General features: G+C 41.8%; 1 protein-coding gene across 5 annotated transcripts in view; it reads left to right on the forward strand.

Annotated features, from left to right (window-relative positions):
• kdm6ba (lysine (K)-specific demethylase 6B, a) overlaps window positions 1–13,109 on the forward strand; it is a 71,633-nt gene that overhangs the window by 42,090 nt on the left and 16,434 nt on the right. For 3 of the 5 annotated variants that reach the window (XM_088412333.1, XM_088412315.1, XM_088412325.1), the window contains 2 exons: window positions 1,292–1,353; window positions 12,788–12,873. The gene's annotated coding sequence lies outside the window, so the exon portion shown is untranslated. Of the gene's footprint in view, window positions 1–1,291; window positions 1,354–6,216; window positions 6,626–12,787; window positions 12,874–13,109 lie in introns of those variants that run through there. The other 2 variants (XM_088412348.1, XM_088412341.1) reach the window with 1 other exon arrangement.

Below are 13,109 nucleotides of genomic sequence, written 5' to 3' on the forward strand. Positions count from 1 at the left end.
TTGGTCATTGGTTTGCACTCAGCAAGTAAGTTAGCTGTGTTGCCGTGTGTGCCAAGTTTTTGATCATTATTTACCTTATTTAGTTTATTTTTATTATTTCTAAGTCTGAAGCCTTGTTTATGTACTGTTTGTTTAAAAAAGGGGGCAATAAATAGACATGTACGACCAAAACGTCGTTTATTGTACGTGACAAATTTTTGACTGACATATACATGGGCCGGCCCAGAATATGAGAATATTTTCAGAATGAAGTCAGAATTCTGAGAATGAAGTGACAATTCTCAGTTTAGAGTGAGATTTCTGAAAATTAAGTCAGAATACTGAGAAGAAACTGACAATCCTGCCACCCTTTTTTTTCCCCTACTGGCCCTTATCCTCTTCTGTCGAATTTTCAGTACGGCACACTTAATACATTCAATGGCTGAAATATTTGACTAGCGCTGTCAGTACCTCAGAGTAAGACCTGGCTAGTTAACCTTTAGTCAAAAGCCTCTCGTCTCAGTTTATGATCCGACGCCTCGGTCATGTGAGCAGCTCCTTAACAACCGAGTGACTTTGGGATTGCGCTTCCATGACAGTTTTGCTGGTTATTTTCAGCATTCTTCATTCCTTTTTACGGACGCGTTGCCGTGGGAATTAGGTGCTATGCAAATAATCGCCCACCTGCGCACACATGTGAGGCCAGCTGTGGCGCAGAAGGGTCAGAGGTCAGGGGGCTTCGACCCTTCAGGCTGCCGGATCAGTGGAGCCGGGTCAACTGTATTGACAAAGCTGTCTCCCACCCAAGCCCGCGGCACACGTGGCCTGGCCGCCAAAGCTTTGAACGCAAACGGTGCAGCAACACACGTAGACTGATAATGTAACAACGCCCCAATCATATATTCTTTATCCTCTGCGAAAAACTCACTTTCAGTCGTGAACATGTTCAATGTGACCGTCACGGTTTCCATGGGAAGTGTCAAAGAGGAAGGGGAGGGGAGGACGACGTGCGTGGGTGTGCGTGTGACATGAACACATATCACAGGTGGCGTGTGTGCTCATAGTGCGAGCGGAGGTGTGTTTTGGGGGCGGGGAGGGCCGGCGGGGGGCCACCTGTTCCTGCCGAGCGGCCCGCCATTGACGATATCAATGAGTCACGCGCACGCATACGCTCGCTTGTTGATCTTTTAACCTTTAAACCCAATACCTCGGTCTCAGATGTCACAGAAAAAATAATAAAGAGAGCTTAGAAGGAGCTCCTTTTATCTCTACTGCTTTTAAATCTTTGTTTTTTTTTTCGTTTGTTTTTCAGGGGGCGGAATGCATGATGGCGGCCTGGTGAAATAGACCGACTGCAATACCCGTGGTCACGTGGTAAGGCTGCTTCCTTTTTGTTATTTATCAAGATACTTTTTGGTACGGATGACGGCAGGTGTGTCGCAATCGTGAGCAGCGGCCCACGCAGTCGTCGCTTGCAAAGATTGTTGCTTGTGTAATAATTGGGCGTGTGAGGAGCGCTCGCAATCTCTCGCACGCTGACGGTTGTGTAAGTTTATGTGAGGAATTGATTGTCCAAACACGGTCATTCGGGGAGCTCTAGTTTAATTCGTGCTGTGTGATCTAGGTCCAGAACAATATGGATTTTTGAGACCAATGCCAATGCCGATATACTGTAGTTAAAGCGGTATAATTTTAGAATACTGTAATTATTCGGTAATTGGTGGGTTTTTTTCCTGAAAAAAAAAAAGAATATTATTTTTTTCCTGGAAAAAAAAAATAATATATATATATATATATATATATATATATATATATATATATATATATATATATATATATATATATATATATATATATATATTTATATATTTATATATTATTTTAAAAATATATTTTATGTATATTTTTTATATACAAAATATATTTTTTTAAATATATTTTTTTATAAAATATATTAAAAAAAATTCTCTGTCTCTCTCTCTTTCTCTCTCTCTCTCATATATATATATTTATATTTATATATATATTTATATATATTTTTTTTTTCAGGAAAAAAAATACCAATTACCAAATAATTACAGTATAAGAAAATTACACTACAATAACTACAGTATATTGTTAAAACAAATATTTATTTTTAGTTCAGAGAATGCATTGCATGACGCAAAATATTTACCTCACAAAGTTATAAGGATTTTAAGCCTCATCATATGTATTTGAATTGAATCTCTCTCATGTACAACGTAGTTGGTGGATTTATGTTGCACCGCTTTTGTATTTTATGAATTAGCATTTTTTAAACAAACTGCAACTTTAGGTTACGTGTTAAGTAGTGACATCGGGTGAATTCTTCGCATTGACCTTGTCAACAAATTTTATGATGTTATCCACCAAATAACGCCTGGAAAACAACGCAATGGCCGTAATAGGCTTTTATTTTGAAGTCAATCTTCGTAGCTACCCGCCAGCTTGAGTCGTCGATTTTATCGCTCAGATTTGATTGCTATCACATCATGTTTCTGCCAACATAAACACACCGTCATTCAAATGGCACAATTATGACACAATCGACTACGAGGTGCACACGATGCATTCAAACGCAGTCGGACTTTTCTAATTCAAACATGCAAAATTCGATCAATTCGTTAAACTGCACTTATCTAAACAATGCGGACTTTCGTGATGAATCCGAGATTGACTTTATTTTTACTGTCGTCATTATTGTGTCTGTCGGTCTCTCAGTGTCCCCAAAAGGCTGACTCACACCGTCTCATGCGTGGTCCCACACACCGGCCTCCATATGAGAAGCAGAGAAGCGCCATCTGTAGCGGGGGACACTCAGTCTCCTACCAGCACACAAGCTGCCGGGAAGGCTTTTTTTTTTTTTTTTTTTCCCCCCCAGGTTTATTTGTGAATTTATACACAGCCGGCGTGGCGGGAATTTTCTTCTAAGTGTATATCTTCACGAGAGTGTGAGCCCTTGTCTTTAATTACACACATGGCCTCTGTGTCCCTCGTTTGCACACATCAATATCCGAGCGATAAGCGGGCAGTCGTCGCTCCCCGCGCCACACACTAAGTTAGACCTCCGTGGCGGAATACCACGTTTCGCCGTCCTTTGTTGCGGCTTCACATTGTCATCGCATACGCAGCGTGTGGGGTGCGTGCCGCGTGTGTTCCCACATCTGCCAATGGTAAAATCACAATCTTTCATCAGAAAGTGGCTGAACCATTGCTAGCTTAGCGCATTTTAGCGTACATCGCAGGGGATGCGTTCCAGGCCCACCAGCGAATGGTTAAAATCTTTAACGCACGGCGACCACACAAATAACCATATCAAAACGTACTTTTTTGAAGTGTTCCCTAGCACCTGTTTTCACTCTTTTGTACGGACGGTTCTGCAATTAAAATGCCAGGGATGCTTGCGTCAAGCTGTTTGTCACTCCCGGTTGAGGTTTATTTAAAACGGTCACAAAAATACTCAACTAAGTCACAAAAGATATTGCGCCTGGCTTCACAAAGATTTCTCTTAAAGGGGAAGTCAAACCAGTCTTGACGATAATATATTCCATAGGCCCCCCACCAGTGTAAACACAACGTTAGGATTATTATCAAATTTGTGGAATATGAATTAAGAAACAAAATCCACCTCATTTTATCTATCTCAGGGGGCGGCCATTTTGACACTTGCTGTTGACGTCACAGTTGCTCGTGACCAATCACAGCTCACCTGCTTACCTACTCTAGTCATGTGACGTGCGCTTGCTGAGCTGCGGTTGGTTGTTTTCAGAGCCAGGTGCAACTGTAATGACATTTTCAAGTGGCAAAATGGCCACCCACTGAGATGGATCAAAACGGGTGTTTTTTTCATGCTTAAACCAAATTCCACCAACTTAATATTAATCAAAATACTGTTTTTAGTTCCATGTGACAGCCCAGATCATGTAAAGAAAATTTGGGGGTTAACTTCCCTTTTGCGTGTAAGCAGTTTAACCGGATCAAGAACGCACAGTATTTTTAATGCATATTGACACAGCTAATTTTGCTAGCAGGCTAATATAATATCATGAAAGTCAGCTAGCTTGATGATAAAATTTTGTGAAACTCCATAAGGTCTAAGAAGATTTACGAGAGATGTTACATATCATTATTATTCATAGTAGTCGTATATAATCATATTTCATAAAACTACAGCTTTGCCACAGTAGCAAACAAAAAGAAACTGATAATACTGCAAGGCTTATATTCTCTTAACGACTATAACTAAGAAAGTGTTCATTGTAAATACTAATTGTAGTACCAGGATTGTTGTAGATAGAAATTAAATGTAAATGCTAATTTTCTGGGATTTTTTTAGCTAGCTGTGTAGCAGGCACAGTTAACGGATGGATATGAACACAAGTAAATATGAAGAATTTACAAAGATGCGATTTATTCTGTTTTACTGTCGTCTTTATCGCCAAACTCTTGGTGCGTCCTATGCGCAGTAATATAGAAAATACCAGAAATTGACTCCAAAAATTAAGGGTGTGTATTATACACAGGTGTGTTTTACATTTAGGGAATTGCGGTAAGAATTTACACAAACATAAAGAAAAAGCACATTTTTGGTCACGCATCTTAGGCAGTTCAGCCAGCAAGCTAAGGATAGCGCACGAACGTCGGCTAGCTTGACGCTAACATTTTTTAAAACTCGGCAAGGTTTAACATGATTCAGCATTATATTATTCTTAAAACCAAATACTGCTTTACAGCACTGGGAGGAGCAAACATATTCTCTCAACCAAAGATTGACTGTAAATGCGACAAGGTGCTACTTATTTATTCAGTAGCACTTGACAATGGACTCCCATGGATCCAAGTGCTCCATGCACACACTCCATTAGTCCTTCTTACAAAACGTCCTCTGTTGTCAATGGGCCACTTGTTGTCATGTGAGCCAACACAACTGTTGAGGCACAAAGGCTTACTGACAATGTTCTCATGACATTTTTTTTCTTTTCGTTTGTCACTTGGACCAAAAAGAGCGCACGTCATCCCAGTCGTTATGCTATTATTCCTTCCGTCATCTTCCTTTTCTCCCTGAAGAGTTGAGGGAAATGAGATTTATCGGTTTCTATGGATTTGACAGAATTCAGGCTTGTATCATTCTAATGTATCTTGAGATACAAGCGGTCTGTCGTGCATGTTTTTCAAGATATGAGCTGTTGTTCGCTTGGCTCTAAATAAGTCTGTTGAGCTTGATGCTAACAAGTAATGAGAAAAGCCATAGATGGGCAAAAAATGTAGCAGCTATGTGGTGATGTTACAAGATTTTAAGGCCAGGCTGTTTTAACACAAATGGTGGAGCAACATATAGACTGACAATATCAGAATGCTTACTGATTTTTTTTAATGGTTGGGCTGGTCTGGGTAGTAGTCACTTCATCGCATGTCGTCCTTGTTTTTTTTATTTTATTTCTTTACACATTAATGAAAATTGTCATTTTTTTTACCCAGGGTAAATTTTTTGCATCAAAAGAACCGTTGGTATTGATTCCCGGTATCGTATAGGTGACTATTGAAGTCAAGTTGTATTTATAAAGCACATTTAAAAAGACCGTAGTGCTGTCAAGTGACATAAAAGTTCAGATAAAAACACGTAAAACACACAATCAAATAGATAAGACAGCACTGCAGAGATGTCGGCTTTCAAAAAACACAAGTGAGAAGGGGTACGTTTTTGAGGAGTATCATTTAAATAATGGTATGGAGTGCCCTGCTTAAAAACAAATATATTGGTTCATTTTTTAGATGCTGGAACGGATTATTGGCATTTCTCTTCATTTGAATGGATGACGATGATTTGACACTCAAACACCAACATTATTTCACTTGCTTTAGTCATTTTTTTTAAATTAAGAAATTATGACTTTTTTTACTGGTTTACTAGGTTTATCTTAAACTAAGCACGTTTAATACATTATACTATTCATTTTAAAATGTATTTTGTGAAATTTTACCAAGCCAAATTCCGAGTTATTTTTTTCTGAAGTGATTACGTCTTGTTTTTGTAAACCCGGTTTTTGCAACGCACTCACATTCCGCTATTTCTTTACATTTTTTTTTTTTTTTCCTGGCGACAGATTTTATGACGGGCTGCACATTAATCACCGCGAGTGGTTTGATTTGCGTGGAGAGAGGAGAGGAGAGGCGAGGCGGTGCGGTCGGGTCGGGGGCGGTTCTGGTACCGCGAGTCGTGACTCGTGAGGCGTCCGGATTCGGTGCCAGTGCGCTCTGTCAGGGAATTCCGGGGCCGTGTGTGACGTCACCGCGAGAGCGCGCGTGTGTGCGTGTCCCTTTAAATAGTGAGCCGAGCGCAACCCGAGCCGAGAGCTGCGTGGCTCTTGCGCGTGTGCGTAAAAAGCCAAACGAAGAACAGCTCGACGAGCGGCGACCCACACGGAATACGAAGCGCCCTTTCGGACACTTTTTTTAAACATTTCTCGCGGAGAACGCGCGGAGCTCGTCCCGGGGATGATCGAGATTTTTTGTCTCTGGGAATATATTTGCTGAACTCTGGATGTAAACGCACGGGAGGAAAGCGGATACATATTTGGATTTGGAGATTATCGACATTTTTTTTGTGTTTACTCTGGAATAGCCGGTGAGTGCGTGGACGTAATTTGGTTCACTATTATGTCATCGGCGCTGTTTAGAAGTTATCACGAGACTTACTGGAAGTAAGACTTTTATTTGACAAATAATCAACGAGGTGGCCCGGGGGGGATTTTGGTGTTATTTTTTTCTCCTTCCCCCCTGCAGGTGACTTGCTTTCGACTTGTTTCTTCTTATTTACAATCATTCCGCACATGTGGGGGAGACTAATTCCTGTAACTTGTTGTTGTTTTTTCTTTTTCTTTTTGATCGTGCGCGTGATTGGTCTCTTTGAGAAGTTTCGTTCATTAGTAAATAAGCGCCGCTTAGACGGGGAGTTTTGGGGGAAAAAAAAAAAGAAAATGCCTGTGTAAGGAGATCTCACACTATTGTGCATGAGTAGGAGTGGGGGGTGGGCCGGCAGCCGTATGAAGTGAATGGCGAGCTGCCCCCGCACACCCCCACCAAGTCAATCCTGACGCACACAAAGAGACGGATTGAAAGGAAGTGATTTGCATCACCTCTCTGTTTGGCGGGGGAGGGGCACTGTCTGCGCCCCCCCCCCACCCATGAATCGGGAACCCACCGCGAGGACTTTAATCTGGCCCTGTGAAAAGGGGGTGTCGCTTTAGTGACGTCATCAGACGTGCTATCTGCCGCGTGCGTTTTTGTGCGCATTTGTACGCAAATTACGCAAAGGCAAAAGCAGACAAACGGGGCAGTAAAGAGCAAGTGTTGTTGTTTGATTGACTCCTCTTGATGTGCGCCGCTAGATTACGGGTCATAAAGTTCTACAGCAGTCCCCCTGGAGTGTGTGTTAGCCGAGCCCCTCCCTCTCCAGAAAGCCTTTGAACGTACACTTCCGATCTGATCGATTGACATGGAAAAACAGCTTTGATGGGGAGGCTGTAAAAAGCTAAGACCCCCCCCCCCCCCCCCCAACTTCCACCCAGAAGTTTGTCCCGCGTGTGTATTACGAATGATGACTTCAATTCAAGTGATGCACAACCTTCAGCCATGCTGAGTCGATTGAAGCAGAAATGTTATTTGGAAAAAGAAAAAAAAAACAGGTTTGATGGTAGACACTGTTACAACGGTGAAAAAAAATCCGAATTTTTCTCATCACCTTTAACGCAAAGCCTTGACTCAGCAGTTTTTTTTTTTTTAGTAACTAGCGTATACAATGCTTAAATTAGGTACTAAAGCACCAAAAGCAATTGTTTAATTGAATGAATTAATTACTAAATTGATTACTTTGGAACCTAAAATTAATGAAGTTAGGAAGTAAAAAAAATACTAGTATTTAACTACTAAAATGACTAAAGAAACTGATTATTTCAGTAATAACGTAATGAATTGAGGTAGTAAAGTGCCTACTTTTAAATACTAAAGTACCAAAAGTAATTCATGTATAAAGTAATTGATTAGTTTAATGAAATAAGTACTAAAGTAATTGAACATTTTGGTAGTTACCAGGTACAATGCACATAAGTGATCCATTACTAAAACTGCAGGTTAAAAGTAACCGTAGGTTAAAAGTAATAGTAATTATTAAAAATACTAATACTTTAAGTACTAAATGTACTAAAGTGAGAACAAGTAATTAATGTATAAAGTAATTGATGAGTTTAATGAAATAAGTACTAAAGTAATTGAATATTTTGGTAGGTACCCGGTATGCTTTTTCTTAATGTGGCCCTCAAAGTAAAAAGTTTGGACACCCCTACCATAAAGTGCTTACTCACCGGTTGCCTGGCAACACGGGAAACAAGCCGCCGTGTATCTTGGCTTTGTGATTTTTTTTGGGGGGGGGGGGGCTTAGGGGTGTCTGCCACCCTGCTTTTGTCGCCTGCTCCAGACAGCAAGCGACAGTGTGGATTGGATGTCATTCTTTAAAAAAAAAAAAAAGTCAACTTTGTGGTTGCGTGCGCCAGCATGGGGTGTCATTTCTCAGCCGTGGAGAGAAGGCCGGTGTAGAATAACAGCGCGCGCACGGCAACAGGTCAAGTGTTAACGCAGCTCGTGGGTCGCTCAAAGGGATGCGAAGCCGTCGCCTCGGGCAGACACCTTGTCCTCCTCCTGGGTTGAGACAGAGGAAGCTTTTAGCACTCGCCAGGCGACAACGTGCGGAATTCCACCGCGCAGTGAGACCGAGCTTGTATGCGTGCTGATGTTGCCACAGACGTGCCAATTTTCAATGTTTTTCAATACACAATGGAGCCCCATTTATCGCGAGGGGATATGCTCCAGACACACCTCAATTGTCATTTTTAAAAAATACACTTTACCCTCCGATTGAAATATCATTTTTTTAAGTTTTTGGAATCTATTAGAATGCTGAAGAAAGATGTCAAGCGTGCATGCTTCAAGCTTTTTGTCATCTCCAGTTGGAGGAATGTTCTGCATACGTACACTAGCGCTCATAAGTTTACACACCCCAAGGGCAGTGATTCTCGGAGTAACTTGGGAGATTACGTTGCGAGATTTTTAACAGATTGTGCAGGTGTCAGCGATTCTAATTTATTGCTTTTTAGTACATGTTTTGTTTTTAAATTGAGAGCAAATGAATTGGAACATGAAGCCATTGCTTGTTTCTGGTGCAAAACTTGTTCTGCCTTTATTTGAGGTTTTATACCGACGTGCATTGTCAGGAGTTGTGCAATTTACCTGACAGGAGTTTATGAATCAAATATGCTTGGCGATACCAGTACAAGTCGAGTTCCATATATTAAATCAGACATGGGTGTAATGTGCACTCCAAAAGAGTGTGGTTAAAAACCAACCCAATCTTGGGTGAGTAAAAGAACCGAATCAATATGTGGGTCAAAGGTTGTTTTCACCAAAGCACCCCAAAAACGAGTCGTTTGACAAGGCAATCTCAGAAAATTGGGAAAGTTGGATCAAATTGTTTGATTGGGTCCATTTTTGACCGATAGTTGGGATATTTTGACCTAACTATTATTAAAGTGAAGAGCAGTGATTTTTCCAACATTTTCTCAGTGATATACCTCCTGTGAAATATATTTCCAGCCAAGAACCCGCCTTCCTTTCTGCCATAAAATTGCATCATTAATGGCAAAATGCGTCTTTAAAAAAACGCATTTGATAAATGGATTCACGTTGCAATTAATTTGTTCTTTCTTCGAAAAGAAATGTATACCGTTCCTGTCTCGGGATCAAATTAGATTATTTGAAATCGGAGTGCCTTAATGCAGCCCCAAGGGTACCCCGATTTGAGAAACAGCTTAGTGGAAAAGATGAAGTCTTTAGAGTCCATATTTCTTATTTCTCAAGCAGGGCTCACTATAATTATGAACCGCTTTGAGATTTTATAGTTCTGAAAATGCCACGGTCCCATATTACACGCAAGTCTGAACAACCCCCTCAACAGAAAACCGGTTAGGATCAGACGGAAAAGCGGGAAAGTCCTTCCCTCTTCGCGCGGTCGCTCACGTGGACGCGAGGTCCAAACGGGCTCGGACGAGCAACGCAAACAGACCGGGACGTTCTCCGGACTCTTCAAAGCCAACGCGCGGCGCCACTCCCGCCCCGCGCCCAATGAGACGTGCCGTTTGGTCAGCGCGCGCGCGTGTGGTCAGTTTGGAGGGCGGGACTGGTTTGGGTGATCACAGGAGAAGTCAAAGTTGAGGGGAATTTTCGACGATGGGGCTGATGACGACCCGTTGTGGAAATGGAGAGCGAGTCGCCTACGCCGCCTCCTTTGTGTGTCAACATTCCGGGCCGGGAGTTGACTCACTTTCTTCTGTCTGGCACGTCTTGCTTGAAACGACTCGCAGAAATGTTGAGTAACCGCCAATGTCGCACACCTTTTTTTTTTTTTTGGGGTAGCGACGTCACAGTGTTGTTCTTTTTCAGCGAGGCCCTTATGAGTCATGTCGCGTTTGTGTTGAAAACGCTGGCAGTTTTGCGTTCAACAGGAAGCTGCAGCCGTCTGCGGCTCCTCCCCCATTGGCCAGTCACAGAGGCCTACTTCCTCTGGCTGTGACGACAGCTTCCTCTTCCCCTCAAAGCTCACTTCTTCTTCTCTGTGATTACCAACAAACACGCGCAAGCAGACTAGCCGGCCGCTTCGTTCGGTTGCAAAGGCGATTTGAAATGTTCTCACTGATCGTCGTTGGGTTTTGTTTTTATTTTTTGATTCCCATCTCTGCCCATTTCCGTTTCAAAAAAAAAAAAAACAGTCGTTTGACGACTATGGCGCTCCTCGTGAGTGCCGTTGACGTCTTTTTACGTCAACGCCACTCATTGTCTCCCACAGGAAAAGGTAGACTGCGAGCCACAAAACCTTTTCGACATCTGTAGTTTAAAAAAATAAATAAATAAATAAAGCCAAATTTAACTGTTGGCACCCAAAACAAAAGCCAAACAAAAAAGGCCTTTTTTGGGTCATTATTTTACCGTATGCGGATCATGCCGTCAGATGTCCAATTGAATTTTAGACTATTTCACTTGATAACAAGTGATCAGTAGGAACGGCAACTATATGAACATCAAAGTGGGCAGAGTCATTTATGTCTATCACGGCAGCCCGCAATTTCAAAATAAAAGTGTACCATGGCATTCATGTCCATATGTTGTTTGGTAAAATTAAGCTTTATTTTGTAGTTGGCTTTCTCACCACATTTCACTTCATATATTTTTCATATTTTTCATTGGTTTGCACTCAGCAAGTTAGCCGTGTTGCCCTGTGTGCAAAGGTTTTGCCATATTTATTATTTACCTTATTTTAATTTTCAATCAAATCAATGATCAAATCTTGAAGCTATGTTTGTATATACTGCTTGTTTAAAAAAGTGCAAAAAATAGACATGTTTGCCCAAAAATGCTGAATAACCGTGATGAATAATCGCAATATTGACCTAAATAATCCTGATTATTATTTTGGCCAAAGTCGTGCAGCCCAACAGTACATTATCCCTACAATAAAATTGTCAAATTTCCATTTGTCAATTTATGCAGGCATGAGAACAGATGATAGTGGTAATTTACAGCGAACAAAATAGCCTAGACCGCACAAATTTCTTGTTCAAATCAATTTGCTCTCAATTTGAAAATGGACTGTCATTAACACATGAATATGCAGTCAAATGTGAGTCTTGATTAGGCTAAAAAAAATCCACATAGAGGCTACTGTATGGCATCTGTATACCTGTCTTGTAACCTTTTAAATAATTAATAATCCAACAAATGTGCCACAACAGATGTAGTCAGATAATATAGCAATTCTAACACCCATGTGTTTTTTTATCCCCTGCAAAGAACGACTAATATCACAGCATCTTTCCGGGAAAATCAGGTTTAAGGCATTAAGATTCATTTCCTTTGAGATGTGACTATTTTGAGGCATCTAATTTGTATCTCAAGTCACCACTGTGTAACTATGACTGACTATAATCATGGTGATGGGGCCATTCCACCAAATGCAAACATGGGAGGATTTTCGATTAGGCTAAAAAAAACGGCTCCAAAAATGGGCTAATGTATTATGTGTCTGATAACCTTTTAAGTAATAAAACCTTTAACACAAATAGAGCAAAACATGTTGTCAGATAATATAGCAATTCTCACAGCTATATATTCTTTATCCTCTGCAGAGATAATCTATTACAGCAGTTTACTGAAAGAATCAACGTTAAAATTAATACGAGCTATGACTATTTTGAGGAATTAAATTTGTATCTCAAGGCATCTCGCCATTTACGTAACTATGACAAGTGTGCTGGAGGGGGCATTTCAAATGATGCCATGTTGGGAGGGGGGGATTTTTGATGTGACATTTCAGTCATTTCAAACCCCCCACCCACCTGTCCGGTAGCATCCTGTTTGTTACGCACATTTGCTGGCTTTGGAAACGTGACATCACGGCTTTTGAGAAATTCCCACTCACCTGACTGTAAAGCGCCGTTCTGAACCATTTGGGGGGGAAACCCTTGTCCCTGCCGTGCCCCCTGAGTCATCACACACACTTACGCGCTTAGTCCCATTGTGCGCTTTGTCATCGTTAGCATTATTTTGCTCAACACTGCCCGCCGTCTGTATTTTTGCAAGTTTCACGTTTCTGTGCAAAGTGTGAATTGCAATCGATGACGGATAGAAGTTGTTTATCAAGCGGCTTGACGCCAACATAATCTGCGGTCTGCGTTTCCTCCAGCGGCCCGGAGGCCCCCGAGAGATGACAGGCGACCGAAGCTGAGGCACAACGCCGGCGTCCGTCGATAACCCGGTGCTGCTCCGGAGGTAAACAAGCGCGCGCGCGTGCCGGAACCTGACAGTTGCGAGTCGGCCGCCTATCTGTCCTCCGCACGCACCCCCGCGTGGCTCGGAGGGAGCGGGAGTCGTCTAGATAAGCTCGGGCGGCGGTTCCGTCGCGCTAAAAGTGAGAGACGACTGAAATATCATCGGCCTGAAATAGAGATGCGGAGTGTGTGGGTGCGTGAGAGGAGGGTTTGCGTATGAGCCGAGCTAATTTGGGA

This window comes from Hippichthys cyanospilos, chromosome 1 (genome assembly GCF_059441005.1).
Source record: "Hippichthys cyanospilos isolate Australia breed blue-spotted pipefish chromosome 1, RoL_Hcya_1.0, whole genome shotgun sequence".
NCBI lineage: Eukaryota > Metazoa > Chordata > Actinopteri > Syngnathiformes > Syngnathidae > Hippichthys > Hippichthys cyanospilos.